The 20,591-nt window shown below is 38.3% G+C and overlaps 1 long non-coding RNA gene across 1 annotated transcript; it reads right to left on the bottom strand.

The window, feature by feature from the left end:
- Positions 1-4,283: 4,283 nt before the first annotated feature.
- LOC120881890 lies at positions 4,284-20,364 on the bottom strand. Its single transcript, XR_005725354.1, has 3 exons — positions 20,246-20,364; positions 16,226-16,228; positions 4,284-4,304 (listed from the first exon to the last, which is right to left on the bottom strand). It is a non-coding gene; the product is annotated as an uncharacterized LOC120881890 (long non-coding RNA).
- Between the last annotated feature and the right edge of the window lie 227 nt (positions 20,365-20,591).

The raw sequence follows: 20,591 nt of genomic DNA, 5'->3' as shown, positions 1-20,591 counted from the left end.
CATTCCTGTCTTTTTTGACATATCCCCACTACTCTAGGGCTTTATTTTAGCACTTCTTTTTAGATGCAGTAAGATCTCCCAGATTCCTCTTCTCTATTTTTTCTCTGAGGCCTACAGTCAGTAATTTCTCCAAGAAGCCTGGTTCCTTTTGTTGGAAAAGAGTATTGGGAACCAAGTTCTGTGATAATTTCTACATCATTGTTTCTTTCTTTTTTAGGGAATATCATTTCCCTTAGACACTTTCAGCTAACAAGACAAAGGATCATATGTATGTATACACATGTGCCATCTATTAAAATGTTCAAGTATGCATGTGCCTTTATATCAGTATCGTTAACCTATACCCCTATGAAAAAGATAACTATCAACTAGATTACAGTGCTTTTTCTTTTGCTTTCAGTCTTGCAAACTCCATTCATTTCCAAAGTTACCTAAGTCAGGGGATCTTAGTGAGGTGGTCTCAGACATTTGTAATATAATTAGATGGTTTATTCAAATTCTGCATTCCATTCTTGAGGTCAAAATATTTTTTAATATGCATACATTGATTCACTTTTTGTGCTGTGAGATTCAAAGGGTTTTGAAAATTATGCAGTGTCATGTATTTCCCATAACATCACTGCCCTAAAACATGCTCTATACCTGGAGAAGGAAATGGCAACCTACTCCAGTATTCTTGCCTGGCAAATCCCAGGAACTTAGGAGCCTGATGGGCTACAGTCCATGGAGTCTGAAAGAGTCAGGCATGATATAGTGACTCTCCACAGTCATTTTTAGGAAGAGTGTAGGCCACAAAAAACACATCAGTGGCTCCTAGTTTGTGGCCTCTGATTTGATATCTTTCTTTCCTGCTCCCTGCTCCAGAGGGGCACATGCCCACGTGTCTGCTCTGCTCAGCCCATAGTCTGAATTCAACAAATAGAATAATGAAAATCAAAGATGGAACCACCTTCCCAGTAGATTATCAACTTCAGAAAGAATACATTGGCAAGGAGATAGCATTTTGTCACTCCCCACCTCTTCTTCGATTTTCTGCTAGAAATTTCGCCAATTTCCTTTAAACCTTACTCCCAGTTAACCCCTGCAAGCCTCCTTATCCTCTGCCCTGAAGTCATCACCATATCCACATGCATTCTGGCTGGGGCAGGGCCCTCTGTGACATCACAAAGGGCCCACCCCTGACTGATCCTCAGTCTCCATGTGCCAGGGCAGACCAGGGCACCAGGGGCCATTTTCTCTTGGCTCACCACGTGATCTGTCAAATGGTTCCTGTGCTTCTTAATGGGTGTTACCTGTGTCTATGCCTGAATTTTTACTTCTCAGAGAGAGAAAGCTGAAGAGTTCTGGGGGAAGGTGCTCTGCGGAGGAAACTTTGTAATTTGACAGAATCTACCAGAGCATGCCAAAGACTGGCTTGAGATCACATGGCTCTGGCTTTTCTTCCTTGTGTTGATGTACATGACAGTGAAGTTCATGAAAGAGTGGCGAGAGTAATGTGCAGACTCCTCTTGCCCTTCAGGGTGGTTCATTTGGCTCTCTGAGAAAAAAAAAAAAAAAAAAAAGGTTTCCCCAAAGACAGTATGCTCAGTACCTTAACCCTGCTGGAGATGGACCTTGTGAAATTTGTGTCCAGAGATCAGAATCTGAAACTCGCTATGGCAACCAGTTTGTCAACAAAGGTCCATCTAGTCAAGGCTATGGTTTTTTCAGTAGTCATGTATGGATGTGAGAGTTGGACTATAAAGAAAGGTGAGCACAGAAGAATTGATGCTTTTGAACTGTATTGTTGGAGAAGACTCTTGAGACTCCCTTGGACAGCAAGGAGATCCAACCAGTCCATCCTAAAGGAAATCAGTCCTGGGTGTTCATTGGAAGGACTGATGTTGAAGCTGAAACTCAAATAGTTTGGCCACCTGATGCAGAGATGACTCATTTGAAAAGACCCTGATGTTGGGAAAGATTGAAGGCAGGAGGAGAAGGGGACGACAGAAGATGAGATGGTTAGATGACATCACCAACTCAATAGACATGAGTGTGAGTAAACTCTGGGACTTGGTGATGGACAGGGAGGCCTGGCATGCTGCAGTCCATGGGGTCACAAAGAGTCGGACATGACTGAGCGACTGAACCGAACTGAACTGATGGCAACTGGTAGTAACCTCAACCCTCTCAATGTCAAGGTTCCTGCAGATACACCCAATAACATTACATTATATGAACTTGGGCCTCCCTGGTGGCTCAGAGTTTAAAGCATCTGCTTGCACTGTGGGAGACCCAAGTTCTATCCCTGGGTCGGGAAGATCCCCTGGAGAAGGAAATGGCAACCCACTCCAGTATTCTCGCCTGGAGAATCCCATGGATGGAGAAGCCTGGTAGGCTACAGTCCACGGGGTCACAAAGAGTTGGACACGACTGAGCGACTTTACTTTACTTTTTACTTTTTACTTTACTATATGAGCTCTGGGGTGAAGAAAACTCCAATTGAGTGGATTTGTGTGTCAAAGTAGGAGAGGAATTGTTGAGCATTGACATACCTTATCCAAACTAATAAAACTATTCTGAAGCAAAAGAAAAAAGCCTCTGGTAATTTTTATTCACTCTACAGTTTTCTTTCCCAGAATGTTTTACAATTGGCAGCATGCAGTGTATAACCTTTTCCAGACTAGCTTATTTTACTTAATAACATTGATTCGGGTTGCATCCATTTCTTTTTGTGATTTGATAGCTCATTTCTTTTTATTCTTGAATAATATTCTGTTATGTTGATGTAACATTGTTTATCCAGTCGTTTATTAAAGGACACTTTGGTTGCTTCCAATTTGTGTGTGTGTGAGAGAGAGAGATAATATGAATTAAGTTGTTATAAAATTGATGTGCATGTTTTTGTGTGGGCATTAGTTATCAGATCATCTGGTGAACTAACTAGGAGTGTAATTGTTAGACCATGTGGTATGACAATATTTAGTTCTGTAAGAGATTGCTTCTGAAGTGACCACCATTTTGCAATCCCACTAACAACAAATGAGAGTTCCTATTGTCCTTCATCTTTTCTGGTAAATGGTTTGTCAAATTTTGTATTTGTCCTTTCCGATAAGTGTGTAGTGGTATCTCATTTCTTTACTGTCACCAGTCTACTCTAAAAAGTTATCTTATTTCCATATTTCCATTGGAGCATTTCCATTGTGTTTTATTACCATCAATTCTTCATGAGTTTTATCTTTAATCTGAGGTTTAAATAGATCTTCTGCTCAGCAAAACTTCTTCTACTGTTTATGCCATCAGTGCTTACTTTACTTAATTAGTCCTCTAATAATATTTTCATGAAGGACTCATTACTTGAAATCATGTACATTGGGAAAAATTATTTTTAATTGAACAACACTGACATTTTCTTTTCCTGAGTATTGCTTTGTCCACTATTGTTTAGTGGTTCTACACACAAGTTTTAAGTTCAGCATGAACTTCTCCAACTTATTTTTGGTTTGACTATCTTATATACTTACTAGGTGTTAACCAAATAGATATTAACACCAGTTGCAGATGTAGTGGCACATTTATCAAGAAGTTTTATTACAACCATTTATATATTTTATCAGAATCTTGACTTTATTATGTTTCTTCTTCATATTGTTTTAAAAAACTACATGTTCATTATTCAAGGTTTGAATAGTTTGTACCTCTTTTCCATTGAGATTCCAATGATTCCATTTATATAATGTTAGAAAGAGAGAACAATCATAAAATATATTGCTATAGTTATTGAAGAAAATATATTTTGAAAAGAACAGTAGCTAAACCATTTTCTATTTGCTAGCAAAATCAATTTTCTCTCAGGGTATTTTAAATTATGAAATTCCAAATGTGCTTGCATATAGTCTATAAGCAGAGAAGAGAAATTAGCAAGCACCTCGGTCAGACATCAATTTACAGAAAATCTAATGTTTGATTTTAACTATTTTAACTTATGAGTCTTGCAAAATATTCAGTTATCAACAGTATTATTTTTCCTGTCAGTAAAGAGAATGAGCTAGTTCTCTTTGGGGAAAAACTATTTTACTCAATATTTTCCTATGCTTTTGATTTTCAAGAGAAGAGAAAACTTGAGACACTTGTGATCAAATATCTTGCATTGTGCCTAAGGAATATTTTACTAATTAATGTTATCATTAGTAAAATGTTCATTCTGATAACTATCCATGCTGATTTAAAGAGTCTTATGATTTAAAAACATATATCAATTAAATATATTTGGGATTGACATGTACACCCTACTCTATTTAAAATGGATAACCAACAAGGACCTACTTTATACCACAGGGAACTCTGCTGAATACTCTGTAAGAACCTAAATGGAAAAAAAAATGAAAATATATATAATTGAATCACTTTGCTATACACGGGAAGCTAACACAACATTGCTAACCAATTATACTCCAATATAAAATAAAGCATTAAAAAAAGAAAATAAACTTTCACAGAAGACAAAAATAGCAGTATAAGCTAAACAACATTGTTCAGTTCAGTCACTCAGTCGTGTCCGACTCTTTGCGACCCCAAGGACTCCAGCACGCCTGGCCTCCCTGTCCATGACAAATGCCCAGAGTTTGTTCCATCCTATGTCCATTGAGTTGGTGATGTCATCGAACCATCTCATGCTCTGTCATATCCTTCTCATCCAGCCTTCAATCTTTGCCAATATCAGGGTCTTTTCAAATGTGTCAGTTCTTCCCATCACATGGTCAGAGTACTGACGTCTCAGCTTCAACATCAGTCCTTCCAATGAACATTCGGGACTGATTTCCTTTAGGATGGATGGCTTGGTTCTCCTTGCTGTCCAAGGGACTCTGAGGAGTCTTCTCCAACAGCGCAGTTCAAAAGCATCAATTCTGCTGTGCTCAGCTTTCCTTATACTCCAACTCTCACATCCATTCATGACTACTGGAAAAACCATGGGTTTGACTAGATGGAACTTTGTTGGCAAAGCAATGTCTCTGATTTTTAATATGCTTTCTAGGTTGGCCAAAACTTTTCTTCCGAGGACCAAACATCTTTTTTATTTCATGGCTGCAGTCACCATCTGCTGTGATTTGTTGCCCAAAAACAAAGTCTGTCACTGTTTCCCCATCTATTTGTCATAAAGTGATGGGACCAGGTGACATGATCTAAGTTTTCTGAATGTTGAGGTTTAAGTCAACATTTTCACTCTGCTCTTTCAATTTCATCAAGAGGATCTTTAGTTCTTCTTTGCTTTCTGCCATAAGGGTGGTGTCATCTGCATATCTGAGGTTATTGATATTTCTCCCAACAATCTTGTTTCCAGTTTGAGCTTCATTAAGTCCAGCATTTCTCATGATGTAGTCTGTATATAAGCTAAATAATTAGGGTGACAATATATAGCCTTGATGTACTTCTTTCCTGATTTGGAACCAGTCTGTAGTTCCATGACAGTTCTAACTGTTGTTTCTTGACTTGCATACAGATTTCTCAGGAGGCAGATCATGTGGTTTGGTATTCCCATCTCTTTAATAATTTTCCAGAGTTCGTTGTGATCCACACACTCCAAGGCTTTGGCATAATCAATAAATCAGAAATAGATGTTTTTCTGGAACTCTTTTGCTTTTTCGATGATCCAATGGATGTTGTCAATTTTATCTCTCGTTCCTCTGCCCTTTCTAAATGCAGCTTGAGCATCTGAAATTTCACGACTTGTGTACTGTAGAAACCTGGCTTGGAGAATTTGGAACATTATTTTTCTAGCGTATGAGATGAGTGCAACTGTGTGGTAGCTGAGCATTCTTTGGCATTGCCTCTCTTTGGGATTGGAATTAAAACTGACCTTTTCCAGTCCTGAGGCCATTGCTGAGTTTTCCAAATTTGCTGGAATATTGAGTGAAGCACTTTCACAGTATCATCTTTTAGGATTTGAAATAGCTCAACTGGAATCCCATCACCACCAATAGCTTTGTTCATAGTGATGATTCCTCGGGCCCTCTTGACTTCACATTCCAGGATGTCTGGCTCTAGGTGAGTGATCTTACCATCATGATTATCTGGGTCGATGAAGATCCTTTTTGTATAGTTCTTCTGTGTATTCTTGCCATCTCTTCTTAATATCTTCTGCTTCTGTTAGGTCCAAAAATGGTATGGACCTAACAGAAACAACACTGAGAAAGGGGCAAAGATTATTGTGTTCACAGTAAACTAGCTTTATCAATATAAATATTTGTCATTTTTTGAAATGGAAGGAAATTAACTCAGCATTGCTCTTTCACAAGAAGGCATATAAATCATATACAGATATAGATACAAACATATAAAGGCAATCCTGTCAGTCATTCAGCTCCTTTTATGTTGTTCCATTATAATAGAATCTGTATTTGTTATCTCTCTTACTATAGTGGTGTAATTGACTTTCATAAATCCGATGATTTTTAAGCACCTACTGTGGGTCAGAGTTTTTCAGGTACTGGAAAGTTTAAAAAAAAAATCTGTTTCCTCGTGATTTTATATTATATTCCCAAATTAGATATATACAATAAGCAAAGAAGTCAAATATATCTTACAGTCACTAAAGGCTACAGAGGGAAAAAAAAAAAAACAGGGAAAGAAAGAACTCAATTAACTAAAGATACATGGAAACAGAAAGATCACTTATTTGTTCTTTGTTTTTAATTTTTGTCACTAATATAGGAAATCTGAGACAGTGTGGGACTGACGTTGAGAAAGTCATGCCCTGAATTATATCTTGTCAATGCAGTGTTTAAAGTAGACATGGTGACTTTTTAGCCACATTCCCTAAATATACATGCTTTTGTGTATTTTAAATATAATCTTCTTTTTTAGTCCATGGGGCTGCAAAAAGGCAGACCTAACTGAGCGACTAAGCACAGCACATAGTTGGTTTATAATGAAGTTGATTTTTTGCTTTTTTCCTTTAAAAAAAAAAAACTTTTTATATGCCCTCTTAACTGTGTTATTGAAGACAGGTTTCTCTTCCCTGATGGCTATCTCCTGGTAGAATCCTAATAAATTTGAGGTTAGAAACAAAAAAATTTCCTGGGATGCATGTGGTCTTCTTTGGCACATTTCTTATTGGATGTTTTAAGTGATAGAAAAATAGCACAGCAATCTTTTGAAAATGGCAATATAACTTATTCTGGATTAACTCTGGAACTTCAGGAAAGAAGCCTATTTTTCCACTCTTAATTTTGCATGCCAAAAAGCTTATATCATTAGTAATTTCTCTGGATTATATCCTTCAATTCTTAACTGAACTGAGTCTATCAATTTGGTAATTTTCCAGTAGAAAGTAAGGTCCTAATTGAATAATACACCAAGAAAAAGGTAAGGTTGGAGATAGTTTTGACTATAGGTGTAGGCCTAGGATTCAAGATGTTCCATAGTAAGGGGAAAACATGTGGGAGATACTAGTTTTGGAAGGACAAGCCTTGTGTACTTTTTAAGGTTGTCTGGTGTTGGCTCATTTCTTGCTATGCAGTGAAAGTGAAGGTGTTAATCACTCAACTGTGCCAAATTCTTTGTGACTGCATGGACTGTAGGCCACCAGGCTCCTCTGTCCATGGAATTCTGCAGGCAAGAATACTGGAGTGTGTTGTCATTTCCTTCTCTAGCGGATCTTCACAAGCCAGGGATTGAACACGGCTGTCCCACACTGCAGGCAGACTCTTTACCCACTGAGTCACCAGGGAAGCTCTTGCTATGCAGAAGGATCATTCTAATTTCATCCCTTAAAAAAAATGAAAGATAAGAAAAAGCTCATTACTTCAGTCACTAGAATGTGAGGCAACTTTAACAAAGCTTGACCTTTAAAGGCTAGCTCCATTATTCCCACTGGGACTTTTAAGGAAGACCAAATTTCAGTCACTACAGCCTTGTGTGATATAAATATTTGAATTGTTGAGAGTTAAGAGATACACAGGGCACATTTATCTAATCATTTTGTTAATATTTTACTACTTTGTTATTAGGAAAAATTCTCAAGGACAAATTTGAAACAAAATCATAAAAGAAAATAAGAATGGGGGTGGACTTCACCATAGACAGGGAAATGGTTGGCAACCCCATCCTTGGAGGCTGAATGGGTTTTCAGGACTTAGTATTTCCACCGGCCAGTTCAGAACATGCACAAAAATCTCTTCTAATCAAAGATTTATGGATTGCCTGCCATAAACATAGAAGTGCCTACCACAAGTGGCCCAATAGACTGGGTATGCTAACCATGTGACACCAAATCTTCACAGAGTTGGACCCTGCAAAAGGACCCCTGGAAATCTTGACCCTGTAACTGTATAGATTTATTTACCTTTAAGTAATGTGACCCCAAATTTTCTAAAATTGTAGTTTTTAATCTCAATTTTTAAAATTGCTTTTCATTATGATAGGGCTTTAAAGTATTGCATATTTCCCAAGTGATTGGTCTATACACACTGCCTTAGGCCATGGTCCCTCTCTTGGCCATCTGTCTTCTGTCATCTAGGGCTGCCCTAGCCCCTTACTTTTAACTCCCTCCCTTAGGCTCTTAGAGCAAGTAAAGAATAACAGGAGGAGTTCCCTAAGATCCTACCCTTGGGCCAAAATGAATGAAGATGGGCTTCATGGCTATGTATTCTGTGCAATTACACCAGATCCTATTCTTGGGTGCTTGGAAGGATTTCAAACATGATTTCATGATCTGCTGTGACCATCTCGAATGTTTGAATCATTTTTGAATCAAGGGCCCCATATTTTATTCTTTACTGAATTCTGTCATTTAGGTAGCCACTCCTGTGATCCAGCGTCTGTTATAAATAGTCTGTTCAGTGAAGTTAAGTAAGGTGAAGTGAAGTTCGCTCAGTCGTGTCCGACTATCTACAACCCCCTGCATTCTCCAGGCCAGAATACTGGAGTGGGTAGTGTTTCCTTTCTCCAGGGGATGCTTCCACATCTGAGATTTGTGATCCTAGGAAAGTTGCGTGACTTTGTGTGCACCCACATACACAGATTAAACAAGTAAATATCTTTAACCATTTGCTTTTGTGTGTTTGCAGCTAGAAAACTGGAACTATGGCATTTAATTAGGGAAGCATGCTGCCAAATTCTCTCTGGTTGGCATTAGAGCGCCAGATCTGAAAGATGGAATTCAAATCCTGACTTAAGCTTTGGTCTGGCAGCTGATAAGAAGGTATGCTACACAATTTTAGCTGTTTAAGCTTCACTATCATACAGGTCTGTGATCTAGTCCTGACTATTTTTAAGGAAATATACTGATGACAGCACCTTTGAACTTTTTGTGCTTAGACTCTGAAGTGAGCTTTAGTTCAGTTCCATTCAGTTCAATCACTCAGTGGTGTCCAACTCTCTGCAACCCCATGAATCGCAGCACACCAGGCCTCCCTGTCCATCACCATCTCCCAGAGTTCACTCACACTCACGTCCATCGAGTCGGTGATGCCATCTCACCATCTCATCCTCTGTCGTCCCCTTTTCATCTTGCCCCAATCCCTCCCAGCATCAGGGTCTTTTCCAATGAGTCAACTCTTTGCATGAGGTGGCCAAAATACTGGAGTTTCAGCTTTAGTATCATTCCTTCCAAAGAACACCCAGGGCTGATCTCCTTTAGAATGGACTGGTTGGATCTCCTTGCAGTCCATGGGACTCTCAAGAGTCTTCTCTTACACCACAGTTCAAAAGCATCAGTTCGTCGGCGCTCAGGTTTCTTCACAGTTCAACTGTCATATCCATACATGACCACTGGAAAAACTGTAACTTTGACTAGACGGATAGCTTAAGTAATGAATATATGTTCTATGGCCAATGGAAAATGCTTTCTTGAAAGTGAGGCAGCAGAACTGTGAATATTTTCATTTTCTCATAGGAAGTTTGACACAGGCTTGATCCTCATTTAGTGTTGCTGAATTAAAATAGCAAAAATGATGAACATGTATATATTTGAGAAAAAAGGTCTTTTAACTGTAGTGCTTAAAAGCAATTAATTATCACTGGGTACCAGCCAAATCACAGCTTCCTTTAAGATGTTACCATGGGTTGGTCTAGTACAAGTGAAACTGCAGTAGACTGCAAGACTTACTCATTAGAGCACTGAAAATCTTCCCACCACCAGTGCAAGAGCCAGCCCAATGGGAAGCCACTACTACTTGATTTTTTTCTCATATGGTTTGAATCTCTTCCCATGACATCTTTAATCTCTCAAACTTAAGGAAAAGAAATGAAAGATAAGGGCACAATAAAAGACAGAAAAGGTATGGACCTAAAAGAAGCAGAAGATATTAAGAAGAGGTGACAAGAATACACAGAAGAACTATACAAAAATGGCCTTAATGCCCCAGATAACCACGATGGTGTGATCACTCACCTACAGCCAGACATCCTCGAAGGCAAAGTCACATGGGCCTGAGCAAGCATCACTATAAACAAAACTAGTGGAAGTGATGGGACTCCAGTTGAACTATTTTAAATCCAAAAAGATGATGCTGTGAAAGTGCTGCACTCAATATGTCAGCAAATTTGGAAAACTCAGCCGTGGCCACAGGAATGGAAAACGTCAGTTTTCATTGCAATCCTAAAGAAAGGCAATGCCAAAGAACATTCAAACTAACAGACAATGGCACTCATCTCACTCATTAGCAAAGGAATGCTCCAAATTCTCCAAGCCAAGCTTCAACAGTTCATGAACCAAGAACTCCCAGATGTTCAAGCTGGATTGGGCAAAAGCAGAGGAACCAGAGATCAAATTGCCAATATCCACTGGGTCATAGAAAAAGCAAGTGAGTTGTAGAAAAACATCTTCGTTATTGACTACACCAAAACCTTAGAGTGTGTGGATCACAACAAACTGTGGAATATTCTTAAATAAATGGGAATACTAGGCCACCTTACCTGCCTCCTGAGAAATCTATGCTTGTCAAGAATAAACAGTTAGAACCAGACATGGAACAACAGACTGGTTCCAAATTGGGAATGAATATGAAAAGTCTGTATATGGTCACCCAGCTCATTAAATTTATATGCAGAGAACATCTTGGGAAACGCCAAGATGGATGAAGCACAAGGTGGAATAGAGATGGCTGGGACAAATAACAATGACTTCACTTCTGCAGATGACACCACTAGTGTGCAGCAAGTGAAGAGGAAATAAAGAGGTTCTTCGTGAAAGTAAAAGTAAAAAGGCTGGCTTAAACCTAACATTCAATAAACTAAGGTTAGGGCATCCCGTCCCATCACTTCATGGCAAATTGACGGAGAATCAGTGGAAACAGTCACAGGCTTTATTTTCTTGGCTCCAAAATCACTGCCGATGGTGACTGCAGCCATGAAATGAAAAGATGCTTGCTCCTTGGAAGAAAAGCTATGACAAACCAGGACAGCATATGAGAAAGCTGAGACATTACTTTACCAACAAAGTTCCATCTCGTCAAAGCTATGGTTTCTCCAATAGTCATGTTTGAATGTGAGAGTTGGACCAAAAAGAACGCTGAGCTCCAAAGAATTGATGCTTTTGAACTGCGGTTTTGCAGAAGACTCTTGAGAGTCCCTTGGACTGCAAGGAGATTCAACCAGTCCACCCTAAAGAAAATCAATTCTGAAAATTCATTGGAAGGACTGATACTAAAGCTGAAGCTCCCTTATTTTGCCCACCTGCTGGAAAGAACTGACTCTTTGGAAAAGACCCAGATGCTGGGAAAGATTGAAGGCAGGAGAACAAGGGAACGACAGAGGATTCATAACTGGGAGGCATCACTGACTCGATCTACAGGAGTTTGGGCAAGCTCCAGGTGTTGGTGATGGACAGGGAAGCCTGGCCTGCTGCAGTCCCTGGGATCACACAGAATCAGACAGGATTAAGAGACTGAAGTGAACTGAACAGAGCAAAGATATGGAAGCACAGAGAGGTGAGGTAACTTGCCTAAGAGTTGAGAATGGGGAGCAAGTAGATGTCAGGCAACTTGCCTAAGGTCATAGAGCACCAATGTGGGAGAACAGTGAGGTTAGTAAACTTGTCTAAGATCACACAGCTCAGACATGGAAGCACAGAAATTCAGACAACTTGCCTAAGATCAGAAAAGTCAGAAGTGGAAGCACAGAGAAGTCAGGCAACTGGCTTAAATCACACAACACTTAAGTGGAAGCACACCTGGGTCAAGCAACTTGCCTAAGATTACACAGCTCAGAAGTGGAAGCACAGAGAGATTGGCAACGTGCCTAAGATCACCCAGCTCATAAGTGGAAGTAAGAAGACATCAGGCAATGTGCCTAATATTGTTTGTTTTGATTTTGCCTAATATCATTTGATTTTCTTATATTTTTACTAGAAACCAAGTCTGTGTTACTACCAGTTGCAGTTGTACATTTACCCTGAAGTTTTCCTTACAAGCATATATGTATGTTATCATAATCTTGAGTTTATTACATAAGTTCTTTGTATAGTTTTGAGAAACTATGTGCTCATTATTCAAGTTTCTAAGTTGTCAAATGGTTAGCACATTCTTCAGTACTACCCTACTTGGGAATGGGATGAAGATTGACCTTTGGAAGTCCTATAACCACTGCTGTGTCTTCCTTATTTGCTGACATATTGAATGCAGCACCATGAAGGAATTATCCTTTTGGGAATTGCATAGTTCAACTGGAATTCCATCACATCCTCGAGCCTTATTAACAGTAGAGCTTCCTAGGGTCCTCTTGACCTCCCACACCACAATGCCTGGCTCTGGGTGATTGACCAAATGAACATAATAATCTGGTTCATTAAGATCATTTTTGTACACTCCTTCCATGTATTATTTCCATCTCGTTTTGATCCCTTCAGCATCTACTAGGTCTCTACTGTTGCTGTCTTTTATTGTTCTCATCTATAGCCAAAATGCTCCTTTGATATTTCCAGTTTTCATGAAGAGATCTCTATTCTTTCCTCTGCTGTTGTTTTCTTCTAATTTTATGCACTGTTCATTGATGAAGGCCTTCTTGTCTCTGGGTGCTCTTCTTTGGAATGCTGCCTTTAGCTTGATGCACCTTTTCTTTCTCCCTTGGTTTTTGCTTTTTTTTTTTTTTTCTTCAGCTATTTGAAAGCCTCCTGAGATAACCCCTTTGCCTTCTTGCTTTTCATTTTCTTTGGGATGGATTTGTTTGCTGCCTCCTGTACAGTGTTATGGACCTCAATCCATAGTTCTTCAGGTGCACTGTTAATTGCATCTAATCCCTTGAATCTATTGGTCACCTCCACTGCATATTCATAGGGGATTGGATTTCAGTCACACCTGGCTCTCCTACTGGTTTTCCCCACTGTCTTTAGTTTAAGCCTGGATTTTGCTATTAGAAGCTGATGAGCAGAGCCACAGTCAGCTCCAGGTCTTTTTTTTTTTTTTTTTAATGCATACAGCTTCTCCATCTTTGGCTACAAAGAATGTAATTAATTTGATTTTGGTATTGTCCCTTTGGTGATGTCCATGTGTAAACTCGTCTCTTGTGCTGTTCAGAAATGGCATAAGCTATGATGAGTGCATTCTCTTGGCAAAATTTAATTAGCTTTCCCCCTGATTCATTTTGTTCTCCAAGGCAAAATTTGCCTGTTACTCTGGGCATCTTTTGACTTTATACTTTGTCATACCCACCCCAACTGATGAATAGACCATCTGCTTTTGGTGGTAGTGCTAGGAGGTCTTCTAGGTCTTCACATGACTGATCAGCTTGAGCTACTTCAGCATCTGTGGTAAGCATATTGACTTGAATTACTTTGAGGGAAAGGAAAGCAAAAACACACCACACCTAAGTTAGGGAATGTAGTGAACTGAACTCAAATAGGCAGACATAGTCAACAATAAATATTAGAGCAAAATAAAGGAAATATAGTATAGAATAAATGCAAACATACACTGCAAATGAAAATTTGGTTATTTACAAAGGTCAAAAAATAACAAAACTTTAGAGATATTGATCAAGGGAGGAAGAAGACTCAAATTACTAAAATTAGGAATAAAACAGGAAAAAAAAACTTCCACTATAGAGAAATAAATAAAATTGTAAAGGAATAATTAAGACAGTTCAGTTGCTCAGTTGTGTCTGATTCTTTGCAACCCTGTGGACTGCAGCATGCCAGTCCACCCTGTCCATTGCCAACTCCCAGAACTACTCAAACTCATGTCCACTGAGTCAGTGATGCCATCCAACCATCTCATCCTCTGTTGTCCACTTCTCCTCCTGTCTTCAAATTTTCCCAGCATCTGGGTCTTTTCAAATGAGTCAGTTCGCATCAGGTGGCCAAAGTACTGGAGTTTCAGCTTCAGCATCAGTCTTTCTAATGAATATTCGGGACTAATTTCCTTTAGGATGGACTGGTTGGATCTCCTTGCAGTTGAAGGGACTCTCAAGAGTCTTCTCCAACACCACAGTTCAAAACCATCAATTCTTTGGTGCTCAGCTTTCTTTATAGTCTCTCACATTCATATATGACTATTGGAAAAATCACAGCTATGACAAGGCGGAACTTTGTTGGCAAAGTAATGTCTCTGTTTTTTTAATATGCTGCCTAGGTTGGTCATAGGTTTTCTTCTAAAGACCAAGCATCTTTTAATTTCATGGCTGAAGTCATCATCCGCAGTGGTTTTGGAGTCCCCCAAAATAAAGTCTCTCAGTGTTTCCATTGTTTCCCTGTCTTATTTGCCATGAAGTGATGGGACCAGATGCCATGATCTTAATTTTCGGAATATTGAGTTTTAAGCCAACTTTTTCACTCTCCTCTATCAAGAGTCTCTTTAGTTCTTCACTTTCTGCCATATCTGAGGTTATTGATATATCTCCTGGCAATCTTGATTCCAGCTTGTGCTTCATCCAGTCCAGCATTTCTCATGATGTACTCTGCATATAATTTAAGTGAGCAGGGTGACAATATATAGCCTTGTTGACTCCTTTCCTGATTTAGAGTATGAACTAATGAGAAAATTTAGATGAAATGGAACATATTTCTAGAAATACACAATTGACTGAAATTGACTCAAGAAGAAAATGAAAATCTGAAGCAAAGAGAAAGAATTATTTATTTTTTAACTTCTTGCCCAACCCACCTCACAAAAGTCTTCCTACCACACCTAGACCCAGATAGCCTTAATGCTGGATTCTACCAAATACATAAACCGAAAGTCATGTCAATTCTCCACATATGCATTATAAATGTACCCATAGAGATGGAAAGAAACATTTCCCAGTTCATTCTGTGAGGCAGTGTTACTCAAATGCCAATACTTGAGGTCAGTTATTTTGTAATTCTCCTCAACTTTGCTCCATTCAGTATTTGCTCATGATGAATATCATGTTTTGAATATTTGACAGGAAAACGATTGAAATGATACTGTGTTCATATCATCTCATTCTATCAAGTGGTTCATGATTTCATTGTGTCCCAACATTGATGACGTTCACTTGGATCACTTGATTAAAGTGGTTGCTGTCAAGCTTCTCCACTGTCAAGTTACTCTCTCCTATCTTGTAATTAAGATGTTCTTTTGTATTTTAAAGTATATAAATATTTTATTCCTCACCAAAATTTAGATTTATCAATGTAATTAAATCTATTTAGTTAATAGTCTCTTATTTTACTAAAAGAATCATGACCTGTCCCTATCATTATTTATTTTGATGTTTATATTGTTTATATTGTTCCATCATTGGAGAGTGGGAACCTCCTTATGCCAGGCTTTCTGTGCTTTTGACATTTCCCATCATTCTTTGAACAATTTGATGCTTTTTGTTAAAGATATACCAAGCTCATCTTGTTCTTTCTCTAGACTTGCCATGGAATTAACAGTTTCTCCCAGACATCCCAATAATTTTTAGGGGGAAATGGAATTCAGAATTTAATATATGAAACTTGTATGTACTCATTATTTCCCAGTTCCCATCATTGGACAGATTTGGGAATTGTACTTGTGTGTGTGCATCCCTTTGTGTGTGTATCCTCCCTGCATAGCTCTGGCTCTGAGATCACACAATTCTGAATTGTCCCAAACCCATGTGAATGCCTTTCTCAACATATTCAGACTCTGACATGCACTCCAGGCAAATGTTTTATAAACATACTCCTCTTACCCTGCTTTGGCTTTGATATTCTGCTGTCTATTTCCATGCATGGATGCCCACCTCCCCTTGATTGGCCTCTGACTTTCTACACAAATCTGCCTCTTCCGTGTGGATTTCCACCTCTCTGGACTTAGACTTCCTCTGCATGCCTGGCCAGCCTCCTATTTAATATCCTCTGGACTAAACTGACTCTTGTGGCAGGCTTCTCTGCTCTGTGAAGGTCTCTTAATCCCTCTTTGGCACTGACTACCCCTGATCCATCCTGAAATGGATATATTTTTTTTCCCTGCTCAAGTTTTCATATCTCATACTATACACCTCCCTTCCCTGTTCTTGTGGATCTTATCGTTTCACCTTTTTTGAGTTCTGAATCCCCATACTAGGATACTCTATCTGCATGGATATCCTCTTCACCCCTACCGTCTCATCTGGCCCACTATGGCACCATGCTCCTCTGTCATGGATGCCTGTCTTGATAGATCTCACTAAATTGCTTTATGAATAGTTGCTTTATACTTTGAAATATAATCCCAAAGGATTATTTACTTAATTTATTATGTTGCTCATCCTGTTCTAGTTTTGGCCATTGAAAGTTCATTATTTTCTTCTTTGACATAACCCCATTACTGTGGGGATCTTTTTTTGTTAATTTCCTTTTTGATACAATGAGACCCCCAGACTCCTCTTATATATTTCTTATCTGAGCCCTACAATCAGTAATTTCTCCTAGAAGCCTGGGTCCCTTTATTGTAAAAGAGTATTGAGAACCAAAATCTGTGTTTATTTCTATATCACTGTTTCTTTCAGATTTTGGGAGTGTTATTTCTCTTAGACATTTTCAGCTCACAGAACAAAGAAATATATGTATGTATACTCATGTGCCATCTATTTAACTGTTTAATTCGTGTACACATGTGTAATCGTATCAATATTTTTTAACCTGTACCCCTACCAGAAAGAACACTATCAACTAGATTACAGTGTCTTTATCTTTTGTTTTTAGTCTTGGAAACTTTGTTCATTTCCAAAGTTACTTAAGTCAGGGGATCTGAGTGAGGTAGTTTTAAATATTTGCAATATAATTAGATTGTTTACTCAAATTATGTATTCCATTCTTGATGTCAAAATGTTTTTTTGTAATATGTATACATTGATTCACTTTATATGCTGTAACATTCTAAGGGTTTTGACAAACATGCAGGGTCATCTATTTAACATAACATCATACAGATAGTTTCACTGCCCTAAAACATATTCTATGCCTGCAGAAGAAAACAGCAACCCACTCTGGTATCCTTGCCTGGGAAACCCCAGGGACAGAAGAACCTGGTGGACTACAGTCTATGGGGTCTCAAGGAGTCACACACAAATTAGCAACTGAGCATAGTTATTTTTAGGAACAGTGAAGGCCACACAAACACATCAGTGGCTCTTGGTTTATGGCCTCTATCTTTCTTTGCCACTTAACCCTCTGCTCAACAGGGGCACATGCCCATAGGTCTGCTCTGCTCACCCAGTGTCTGGATTTAACAAATGGAAAAATAAAAATAGAAGAGGGACCAACCCTTACAGTAGATTACCAGGTTCAGAAAGAATACACTGGCAAGGAGATGGTATTCTGTCACTCCCCAACTCTTACAACTACCTGCTGGAAATGGTGCCATCTTCCTTTAAGCCCTACTACCAGTTGACCCCTGCAAGCCTCCTTATCATCCACCCTGAAGTCATCACAATGGCCACATGGGTTCTAGCTGGGGCGGGGCCCTCTGTGACATCAGCAAGGGCCCAACCCTGCTGGTCTTCAGTTTCCAGGTGCCAGGACAGACTAGCATACCAGGAGCCATTTCCTCTCGGCTCACCATGTGATCCCTCAAATTGTTCCTGTGCTTTTCCATGGGTGTTACCTGTGTCTACACCTTAATGTTTACTTCTCTGACAGAGAAAGTAAAAAAAAAAAAATCCAGGGGAAGGTGCTCTGTGGAGGGCACATTTTAATTTGGCAGAATCTACAAGAGCATGCTCAAGACTGGCTTGAGATCACATTGCTTTGGCTTTTCTTTGTTTGCTGATGTACCTGACAGTGAAGTTGGCAAGAGAAAGTGGCCAGAGTAGAGTGCAGACTCCTGCTGCCCATTAAGGCCCATCATTGGGCTGTCTCAGAAGGAAAAGGGAAAAGACTTCCCCTGAAGAAGACTATATGTTCCTGCTCGAGATGGACCTTGTGAAATTTGTGTCCAGTGTGCGGAATCTGACTCACCACATCAACTGGCAGAAAGCTCAACCCCAACAGTGCTGAGGTTCCTGCCAACATATGAAATCTGGGGCCACGAGGAATCTGACTGAGTGGATTTGTGAGTCAAAGTAGAAGAGGAATTGTTGAGCGTTGACATACCTTATCCAAATAATAAAGCTATTCTGAAACAAAAGAAAAAAGCTTCTGATATTTTTTATTTGCTCTACAGTTTTACCTTTTCCAGAATGTCACATGGTTGGCAGCATGCAGTGTATAATCATTTCCAGACTAGCTTATTTACTTAATAACATTCATTCAGGTTTCATCCATTTTTTTGTGATTTGATAGCTCATTTCTTTTTATTGTTGAATAATATTCTGTTATGTTGATGTACTGTAATTTGTTTATCCATATGTCTATTAAAGGACATATTGGTTGCTTCCAAATTGTGTGTGTGTGTGTGAGAGAGAGAGAGATAGTATGAATTAAGCTGTTATAAAATTCATGTGCATGTTTTTGTGTAGACATTAACTATCAAATCATTTGCTGAACTATCTAGGAGCATAATTGTTAGATCATGTGGTATGACAATGTTTAGCTCTGTAAGAAATTGCTTCCAAATTGCATTCCCACTAACAATGAATGGGAATTCCTGTTTTTTCTCATCATTGCCAGTAAATGGATTGTCAGATTTTTGTATTTGATCATTCCAATAAGTCTAGTTGTATCTCATTGTTTTAATTTCACCCGTCTACTCTAAAATGTTGTCTTATTTCCATATTTCAGTTGTGTTTTATTACCTTAAATTCTTCAGGAGTTTTATCTTTAATCTGAGGTTTAAAAAGATCTTCTGCTCAACAAAACTTCTGCCTCTGTTTATGCCATCAGTCATTAATTTCCTTAATTGTCCTCTAAGAATTTTTTCATGAAGGACTCATACGTTGAAATCATGTATATTAGAAAAAAAAATATTTTTAACTGAACAGCAATGACCACATTATCTTTCCCTGAGTATTGTTTTGTCCACTAATGTGTAGTGCCTCTACACAAAAGTTTAAGCTCAGCATGAACTCCCCCCTCCTCCTTTTTTTTTTTTTTTTTGGTTTGGCTTTGATTCTCTCCTATGCTTTCTAGATGTTAACCAAGTCTGTATTAGTACCAGTTGCAGTTGCAGTTTTACATTTATCATGAAGTTTTATTACAAGCATATGTGCATTTTAATGGAATCTTGACTTTATTATGTGTCTTCTTCATATTGTTTTGAAAAACTATGTACTCATTATTCCAGTTTTTAACAGTCTGTGCCTCTTCTCCATTGAGATTCAAATAGATCCACTTATATAATTGTTGAAACAGAGAACAACCATAAAATATGTTGGTATATTATTGAAGAAAATATATTTCAAAAAGAACAGTAACTAAACCATTTGCTATTTGATAGCAAAATTAATTTTCTCTCAGTGTATTTTGTAATTATGAAAGTCCAAATGTTCTTGCATATAGTCTATAAACAGAGAAGATAAATTAGTAAGCACCTCAAAACATAGATGTACAGAAAATCTAATGTTCAGTTTTAACTAACTCAACTTAGAATCTTATTATAGTTCAGTTATCCACAGTCTTGTTTTTGTGTCAGCAAGGAGAATGTGCTAGTTCTCTTTGGGGTGAAGACTATTTTAATCAATCTTTTCATATTCTTTTGATTCTCAAGAGAAGAGAAATCTTAAGACACTTGTTTTCAAATGTCTGGTACTGTGCCTGATGAATATTTTTTCTAATTAATATGATATCATTATTAAAATGTACATTCTGTTTACTTCCAACACTGATTTAAAGTGACATGATATAAAACATATTTTGGTTAAATATGTTTAGAATTGACATGTACACATTGCTCTATTTAAAATAGATAACCAAAAACACTGCAGCACAGGGAACTGTGCTGAATACTCTGTAAGAACCTAAGTGGGATAAGAATTTGGAAACGAATAGTTATATATATAACTGAGTCACTTTGCTGTACACCTGAAGCTAACACAACATTGCTAACCAATGATACATCAGTATAAAATAAAACATTGAAAAAGGAAATAAACTTTCACAGAAGACAAAAATAGCAATATAAACTAAACATTGAGAGTGAGACAAAAGATTATGGTACTTCACAGAATACTAGCTTTATCAAAACAAGTATTAGCCATTATTTGAAATGGAAGGAAATTAGCTCAGCATTTCTCTTTCACATGATGGCATATAAATATGTATACAA

The sequence above is a fragment of the Oryx dammah genome, unplaced genomic scaffold (assembly GCF_014754425.2).
Source record: "Oryx dammah isolate SB20612 unplaced genomic scaffold, SCBI_Odam_1.1 HiC_scaffold_23, whole genome shotgun sequence".
Taxonomy (NCBI): Eukaryota; Metazoa; Chordata; class Mammalia; order Artiodactyla; family Bovidae; genus Oryx; species Oryx dammah.
This window is presented reverse-complemented; position numbering and strand designations above follow the sequence as displayed.